The 7895-nt window shown below is 34.9% G+C and overlaps 1 long non-coding RNA gene across 1 annotated transcript; it reads right to left on the minus strand.

Moving 5' to 3' along the window:
* Window positions 1–1843: 1843 nt before the first annotated feature.
* Window positions 1844–5221, minus strand: LOC141434402 (uncharacterized). The gene is made up of 3 exons (XR_012452057.1): window positions 4949–5221; window positions 3889–3998; window positions 1844–2330 (listed from the first exon to the last, which is right to left on the minus strand). It is a non-coding gene; the product is annotated as an uncharacterized lncRNA (long non-coding RNA).
* Between the last annotated feature and the right edge of the window lie 2674 nt (window positions 5222–7895).

A 7895-nucleotide genomic window follows, 5' to 3' on the forward strand; every position in this document is an offset into this window, starting at 1 on the left:
ATGAATTGGTGTGTGTTTCCCTGCTTTGTGTATCTTGGTATCGAAGGCTTTTGGTATTAGGGTATCCATTGCTGGGAATTGCGTATTAATTCATTATGGGGTTTGGGGATCACAATCAGTTGTGATTTTAAATATTTCTGGAATAGTAGAGGACTTATCGAGTTTCGGCTCAGTAAAAGCCGATTCCTAGGGAATGGGAGCCAGGTCACCTAGCGGTGGTAACGGACAGGCTGACTTTCCCTGGGAACGTTCTTCAGTGTCAGTGTACGCCTATGGAGTAAGGGCGGGGTCTTGTATTATACCGGAAGAGACAGGCCTAATTTCTCCCTGGGTTTTGGAGGGTTTGAGATGCCATACCGGTGTCCTAAATCAACCAAGATCTTGTCCTCCTTATCTATTTATTTCTATTCACACACTTATTCTTCGGCATCGGTATTTGTCTATCCCAATCCTAACACGACAGATACTGGTGAGCACACGGGTGATAGGCGTAGGAAACAGAGCCACCCACTCGACGTAGGGGTAATTTAGACTAGGCTCTCTCACTGCACCTTGAGAGAGACCCGCGAGTAATCTAAATGTGGAGCCCGGCTTCTAGTTGCTGTATCGTGTAGATTAGTTGGTTAGTTTAGAAGTAGGACTAGGATATGGTAGGCTTGAATTGTGTTTACTTCCACTTGGTAAGGTGGAGGTTGAATTTGCTCTATCTATTTGATTTGATATTTATCTGTGTGTGTCAATTGTGTTTACTTCCACTTGGTAAGGTGGATGTTGTATTTGCTCTATTTTATTTGATTTGACTTTACTTGTGTGTGTTAATTGTGTTTTCTTTCCATTACACTACTACCAATTTGCCTAAGGCTGCTTTAAAGCTTGCCTGCTACATTCAGAACCTAGCCATACTCATGGCGACATACTTACATAAATATAGACAACTAAATGACTGACCTTGACGTCCGACGAATGAAGGGTTTCGGCGTTTCACTTTTCATTCAATGTCCTAAGTTACAAACGCTAGTAGCCTCAAATACAAGTGAGACAAAATAATTCAACAACTCACAATGGAATAATATTTATTTGCTGAAAGTAGAATCTCCTTTGAAGACTGTGGTCGTTCCTGGCAATGGACCTTGGTTGTATGAACCTGTAGTGGCTATTAATATCAACTATTTCAATAAGTAATAAGGCTCTATTTTCTTCTGTAAACTTACAATGTACATATTGATTAAGACTAAGGCAGAGCAAGTCAGTGGTTAGCCGGTACCAGGTGATCCGGAAACTACTCATTAATCAATATAATAAAGCACTATAACTTATCTCTACATTCTGCTGAAGTTGGGTTTGTTACTACAGGAGTATTGTGATCACGGGTTTGATCCAGGAACAGCCTCAGGCTATAATTGACTTCCCTTTGAAATGTCCTCTCTTATAACATAAAGATATGTTTTATTTCCTAACAAGGAAGAGGTAGTATGCTCCTTCTGGGCTAACGCAGAGGAGGCGTGTCCAGTACGGGACGAAGGCCACTTTCAGAGGCGGGGAGTGGGCCTCTGAACTTTAGCTGCGAAATAAAATACCTTCTTCCACACGAACATATCATAGACTATTGACAGACTACTTTAAACAAATAACTACATTCTTCACTTGCTCTTCTTTTATCTTCTCTTTATTATTTAGTTAAATTATATAATAAGTGAGCTCTTTTCCCATTATACTAAACGTACTAAAGGGTTACTTTCTAGGACACAACGTAGGTTCCTTATACTAGACCGCTAGCGATCACTTGGCCAATTTTATGACTTAAATAAGGTAAATCAACTTGTTAGGTTAGGTAATTTGTAGGTTGAGAACCCATAATAAGGTAATAATAAATAAATTCGGTTTGTAGGCATCGGAGTAAGCTTTAGGTTAAGAGTTTAAATCTAGTTTAAGGTAGGATTCGTTACAATTTTGGTGCCGTAGTAACCAGGATAGTATGTATATTTTAGTAATTATTACCATTTACTTTATTTATTATGCTTTGCCAAGTTTTTATCTTTCCATTTTGTTTCACTGGGTCCTCAAATAATCATTTCTCTGCTAAATCAATTACTAGTTAAATCCAATTATGTTACATTACTTGTAGATATGATATTAAGTTGATTTTGCCTTGTTTAGGTCGAGTGTTGTTATAATCTATTGTCATGTGACAATTGGTTATAGCAACAATTTTGTTGACGTGAAAAAGGAAAAGTATAAGTGGGAAATAGGAGCTCATAATAGGTAGTTGTATTGTTCTAAAGCAGCTTGTAGTCTTTTCTTATCGGTGCAGCATTCTTCTACACGTTGCCCTGGGAAAAAAAAAAATGTTCATTTTAGCGACTATTAGTAACAGTGATTGAATAAAAGGCCGAAGTCAGTGATGTTGTGATTTATTAAATAAAGGGTGAAGAAAAATAAGTTGATTACATTAAAAATAGTATAGTATAGTATAGTATCTAAAGTGATTAAGTAAATTAATAGTGAATTAAGTTGTACTAGTAGTAGTAGCTTGATATGAGTAAAATATGTTAGTGACTGAGTTGTGTAAAGTCAAGTAAAAACGGTTCGACCCCATGAGCATAGCAAGCCTAGGAAGTTCCAAGCACATTGAGTATAGTTATAGGTAGTAGCGGGCTGTTTTCCGCAACTCCACGTCTGGGTGCGCGCGCCTATTTTTCCACATTATATCATTACATTATGGTAGCATATAAGCACTTTATATCAATATATTATTAGTGGTCGAAACGACGAGATAAATATTGCTCGTGTGTTTGGCGTGATAGGTCCTTTTTCTGGTATTTTAACATTACAGAGATCATGAAGTTGAATAGTGATAACTAGAGTTTACCTGAAGTTAGGAGGGTAATAACAAATGAACAATTAGAAAAGGCAAGTATAACCAGGCCCAACATTAAAGAGATGTAGGAATACTGTCAAATTGTAATAGAAACTAGAAAACCTGAAATTGGCTTAGCTTATTAGATGGTTGCAGACAGTGGGGGCACAAAGGAATAAAATTAATGCTTGAAAAAAAAGAGATGATATCTACAGAGTACCTCAACTCTTACATTATTTACTTTATAATCTATTAATTAATATAAGAAAAAATACAATTAATCATTTATTGCATTGTTAAGCTGCATCACGGTTTGTATTGATGCTACGTTGTTTCTGCATTCATTCTAACACATTGAAGTAGTTTACTTTATTTATTCATTTAATATAAAATTACATTATAATATACATAAATGTCAGTCAAGTATAAGAATTTATATTGAAATCATCAAGAAAAAAAAAAAGATAATAAAATACCAATCATGTCATGATGTGAAAAATAACAATTAAGATAAGATCGATTTTCCTTTAGATTGTCATGGTAGTAGGAGCATTGTTGGTTTGGTTAACTAAATAGTTTATTGAGAATAGCTGACACCAACCGAGGCCACTGGATTGTGCGGGGGACTTGTGTCCATCCGTGGCTGTCCTGTGGCTGATGTGATGACGATGATGATGATGATGAATTGGGAATAGAGCAAAAGGTATTCTGAGTAACAGAGATAATAGAGTAATAGTAAGTTAACTAGGGCTGGACTGGTAGGAAAGATGGGTTTTCTAGAAAAACAAAAGAAAGAAGAAAATTAATTAAGTAATATGAATCTGCTTTTAACTTCCCATTTGTATAGAATAATTTAAAGATAAGGTAGGTAATGTTATGCAGGGTCGGCCAGGCGCGAGTGATACTTCAGGTGTTGCAAGCATTCCTAGGCGGCGGTAATTGCTTAACATCAGGCGGGCCGCATGCCTGTTTGCCACCGACGTGGTATAAAAAAAAAAATAGAGGTAGTATAGGTAGTTAAGTTACTGTACCTTAATAAATGATGCTCAGCAGTGTTCGGTACATCAGCAATTCAGCATAGCCCTTGCTAGTGTGTAAACCACCGGACAAAAAGCAAGAGTTTTCCCCGGGCCCAGGTCACCTGAAATATATTTTAGTATGGTTATAAATAAATTCATAATGTGAAGAACGTTAATAAATTTTAAGAGTACATAGTATGAAAGATTTCTGGAACATAATGAAGATAATTAGAAAACCATTTATAGCATTCCTTTACTACCATTCTAATGAATGTTTCCTTAGCTCTCAGGACTGTGACTAAAAATAAATACTCAGCGCTGAAACAAAGTAAAAATCAAAATCAAAATCTAAGCATCAAAATCTGGTTCTAGTTGTTATACTCCTTAGTGTGTAAGCAGTGTAGTCTAAGTAGTGTAACTACATTTAAGAATAAAATTAAATATAGATATATTTTATACTGGGTCTAAGTTCGGTGAAAGTAAATTTATTCTCGGTCAAAGATCAATTTCATTCACTTTAAAATGTTATGACATCAGGTTAGTTTCATTAATTGAGAATTATTTCAAGTAATAGCCACATTGCAAACAAACATATCTACATTTCAATTAAATATAATGATTAGAAAAAGCCCTATCTACTAACTAAAATGATTGTAAGTGATCTTACTACAGCATCAGATTGATAAAAATTAGGTATGCTAGCAAACTTTACCTTAAATTTTACCTTGTTGAACTTGTGCCTCCTTGATAAAATCATTAAAACAATAACAGAAGGAGAATAGATAAATGATTTGAATTGAATTGGTTGTGGACTATGGATATTATCAGGAAATAAATGGTTAAGTTAGGTCCATTGCTTGATTATTAACTTTGTTAATGAGGTTCATTAGTAAGTACAATTACAATCATTTTTCGTCAAAACAGGTTAATAACTGATTATCATGTTATTTAGTGTGCAGGATAACTAGGTATCATCGTGGCTGAATTATTTACAAAACGAAAACTTATTTCATCAAAGTCACGGTTAAATTTTTTACATCTATACTAAAAATAAACAAGGGTACCTACTTACATTCAAGTTCCCTTTTTGTGAGTTGTTGTGGGTACTTTTGGCGAGGTGGACTTGGTCGTTTGTTGTGATCGTTTGGCGAGTCTTCATATCGCTCTTTCGGTAGGATAGGGATAGTATTATTTTCATGATACTTCCAAGATTAACACAGATAAAAGAATAGTCCGCGGGATTTCTTTAGGTTATTTATTGGTTATCGAATTGAATTGACAGTGACAGGTTAGGGGACCAGTAATGCTCGACCCTATACTGCTCAGCCATCACTGTACAACCTGATAATACGAACTCGTTTGGATTAGATATATCACATCGTACAATGTTAGATCGTTCAAAATCAGGTTGTCAAATAGCACCTTGAACATTATCGGTACAGGTGATAAAGCTCGACCCGTGTTCCAAGTGACATGTGATTGAATTATCAGGTCCTGCAAATTCGGTCGAGCATTGTCCAGGTCGTACAATAACTACACACACAGGTTACAACGCGAGTGCTGCCAATGAAAGACGCCCATTCATTATCGCAACTATGATTATAGTTAAAGGTTTTTAAGTAGTACTATTGTATTATAAGTTATTTATTGACTATTTAGCTTAGGTTAAGTTAGTTATGTAGTTATTCATATTATATAAGTTTTACTATTAAGATAGATTTAGATAATGTATGACCACCTTTAATAATTTTTAATATTGAGTTGGCAGCATTGATTTGAAAATGATGATGGCGGTAGATCTATAGACAAGAACAGTTGTAATATAAAATATCAAATAAAGTAAAAGGACGAAAGTGCATGATTAACGACATTAAACAAAGATTAAACGTAGACGTAAATGAGTTTTAATATTTCGGTAAAGAGCTTGTCAGGTTAGTGCATTAGTGTTGCCTAAAGTGTCATTTTGTCTCTTTCTAACAAACATACAGGTGCGAGCAATTGTAAAATATATACGTTGCAATGTGTTCTATCTATTAATAATAATTTAAACGTTCATTACGGTAGGTAGGAGGTGGTCCGAATCGCGATTGTAATTGAATAGTGACTTCGTTTATGAATACAAAGGCGGGAAAATATTTAATAAATATTTAATTTAATGTAATCTATGATAACACCAGCGCAGAATAGATAATCAGACCCTATAAAGTGCAAAACTCGAGCTTGGTATGTTGCCGTCCCGCTGACGCTTATGATGATTGATGCGCGAGTGAAGGAGACGGTGCGATGCGAGCTTTGATTTGCGAGTTTTGTAGTAGCCTCTTAGTAGTATTAAGTTGTCAAAATTGACGGTGTCGAACAAAAGTCAATGATGTCAGTTGTCAAACCTACCAGTTCGGAAACTAGAATAATGAAACACAATCTTGAACACGACCGGTTGATTCACGAACGAGTTTATGAAAATCGGAACTAGATAACAATTTTAGTACCGTTAAATTTTAGAAATCAATGTTTTAGTGTAAGTAAATTATTTAGCGTGTAAAGTAGAATTAAAAATATGGCCGTGATCACATGTGTTTTAAAAATTTTATGATAGGATAGTAGTGTTCATTTATCCGAACGCAAATATCAGTCAGTAGGTACTTACGTAGCTGTCAGGAGAAAACTGAAAACATCGTTAAAATACGTAATTTTTCTGTTGCAAAACATGAAATGACATTAAAATAGTAGCGCAGGATTTTGCTAAGAGAGTTTAAATAGCTTCCTGTAGGTTGTCCAGTGCTGTCGTTCTTATTGCCCGGCCAATACGTATGTGTGAAAACAAACTTTATCTCTCTAACAAAAATTGGACTAATACCTGATACGACGGTAAAGTATGAGTTGTAGACGTTGTAGTCTTATGGTGCAGTGTCATGTAAATGATCTGGCAGATCTATATAGGAAAATGAGCTGGGAACTTAGGTAGAAAATTTAGATAGGGTGAGTATGAAATTTCATTGCAAGATGTCCTAATTGATTCATTTATACTGATAACCTGGCAGCAGGGTAGTCCAATATCCAAGACGTTTCCAAATCGTTGAATGGATCAGTTGTACATTGTTACTGTACATAGTAGCCTACTGGAACAGGTAGATTTAGTGAGTGATTTTATTAATAATATAAGGAAACATCCTCTATACAATTAAATTTTACTTATGATTGGCAACTATAAGTAATGCAGGTAATCCTGTTTCCTGTGCTGCTTGATGTGTATTGTATTGTTATATGGGATAGGTTATAGATTTATAGGTTTATGCGATTACATTCTGGTCGAAGAGCCTATTTTCTGTGTGTATTTTGAACTTAGGTATGGTTTGGTAGTTTAAGTATCTGGGGGCACGGCATTACCAAGTTGAGTTAAACACATATTTATGAACAAACATGATGAAAAGAAAATACTAGGACATAAGAAAAAAAAATACTAGGTACATAAAAATAAAAAATAAAAAATAAAAATAATAATATTAGGTAATTTGCATTCTTTAAGTTCAAAATACAAATTACAAGTTCATTTATTTTCCAATCAGAGGTGAAATCAGGTGGATATAAATGACAGGTTATTTTCAGTTACACTATGGTTGCACCATAAGGCAAACAGATAGCCACAGTTTCACATGCAGCATGATCCTTATGGACAATTAACAATTCATAAATTTCAAAATACATATCTACCTCATAATACTATCTATCTATCTCTATCTATAACAGCCCTTATAGCGCCCATCTTCGGTCATAGGCCTCCTCTCTACTTTTCCAGTCTTGCCTATTCATTGCCACTCGCATCTAGTTTACGCTAGCTTGTTGCAGGATATTGTCTGTCTTTCTTTTGGTGGTCGTCCTCTACCGCAGGTGTTACCACTCCAGGACTCTCATAATACTATATTATTATTATTATTATTGAAATAATACACTAGCAGCTCTTAGATCTGATGCATAAAAAAAATAATTAATAATAATAAAAAAAAAAAAAAAAAAATATCCTC

This window comes from Choristoneura fumiferana, chromosome 13, assembly GCF_025370935.1.
Source record: "Choristoneura fumiferana chromosome 13, NRCan_CFum_1, whole genome shotgun sequence".
Taxonomy (NCBI): Eukaryota; Metazoa; Arthropoda; class Insecta; order Lepidoptera; family Tortricidae; genus Choristoneura; species Choristoneura fumiferana.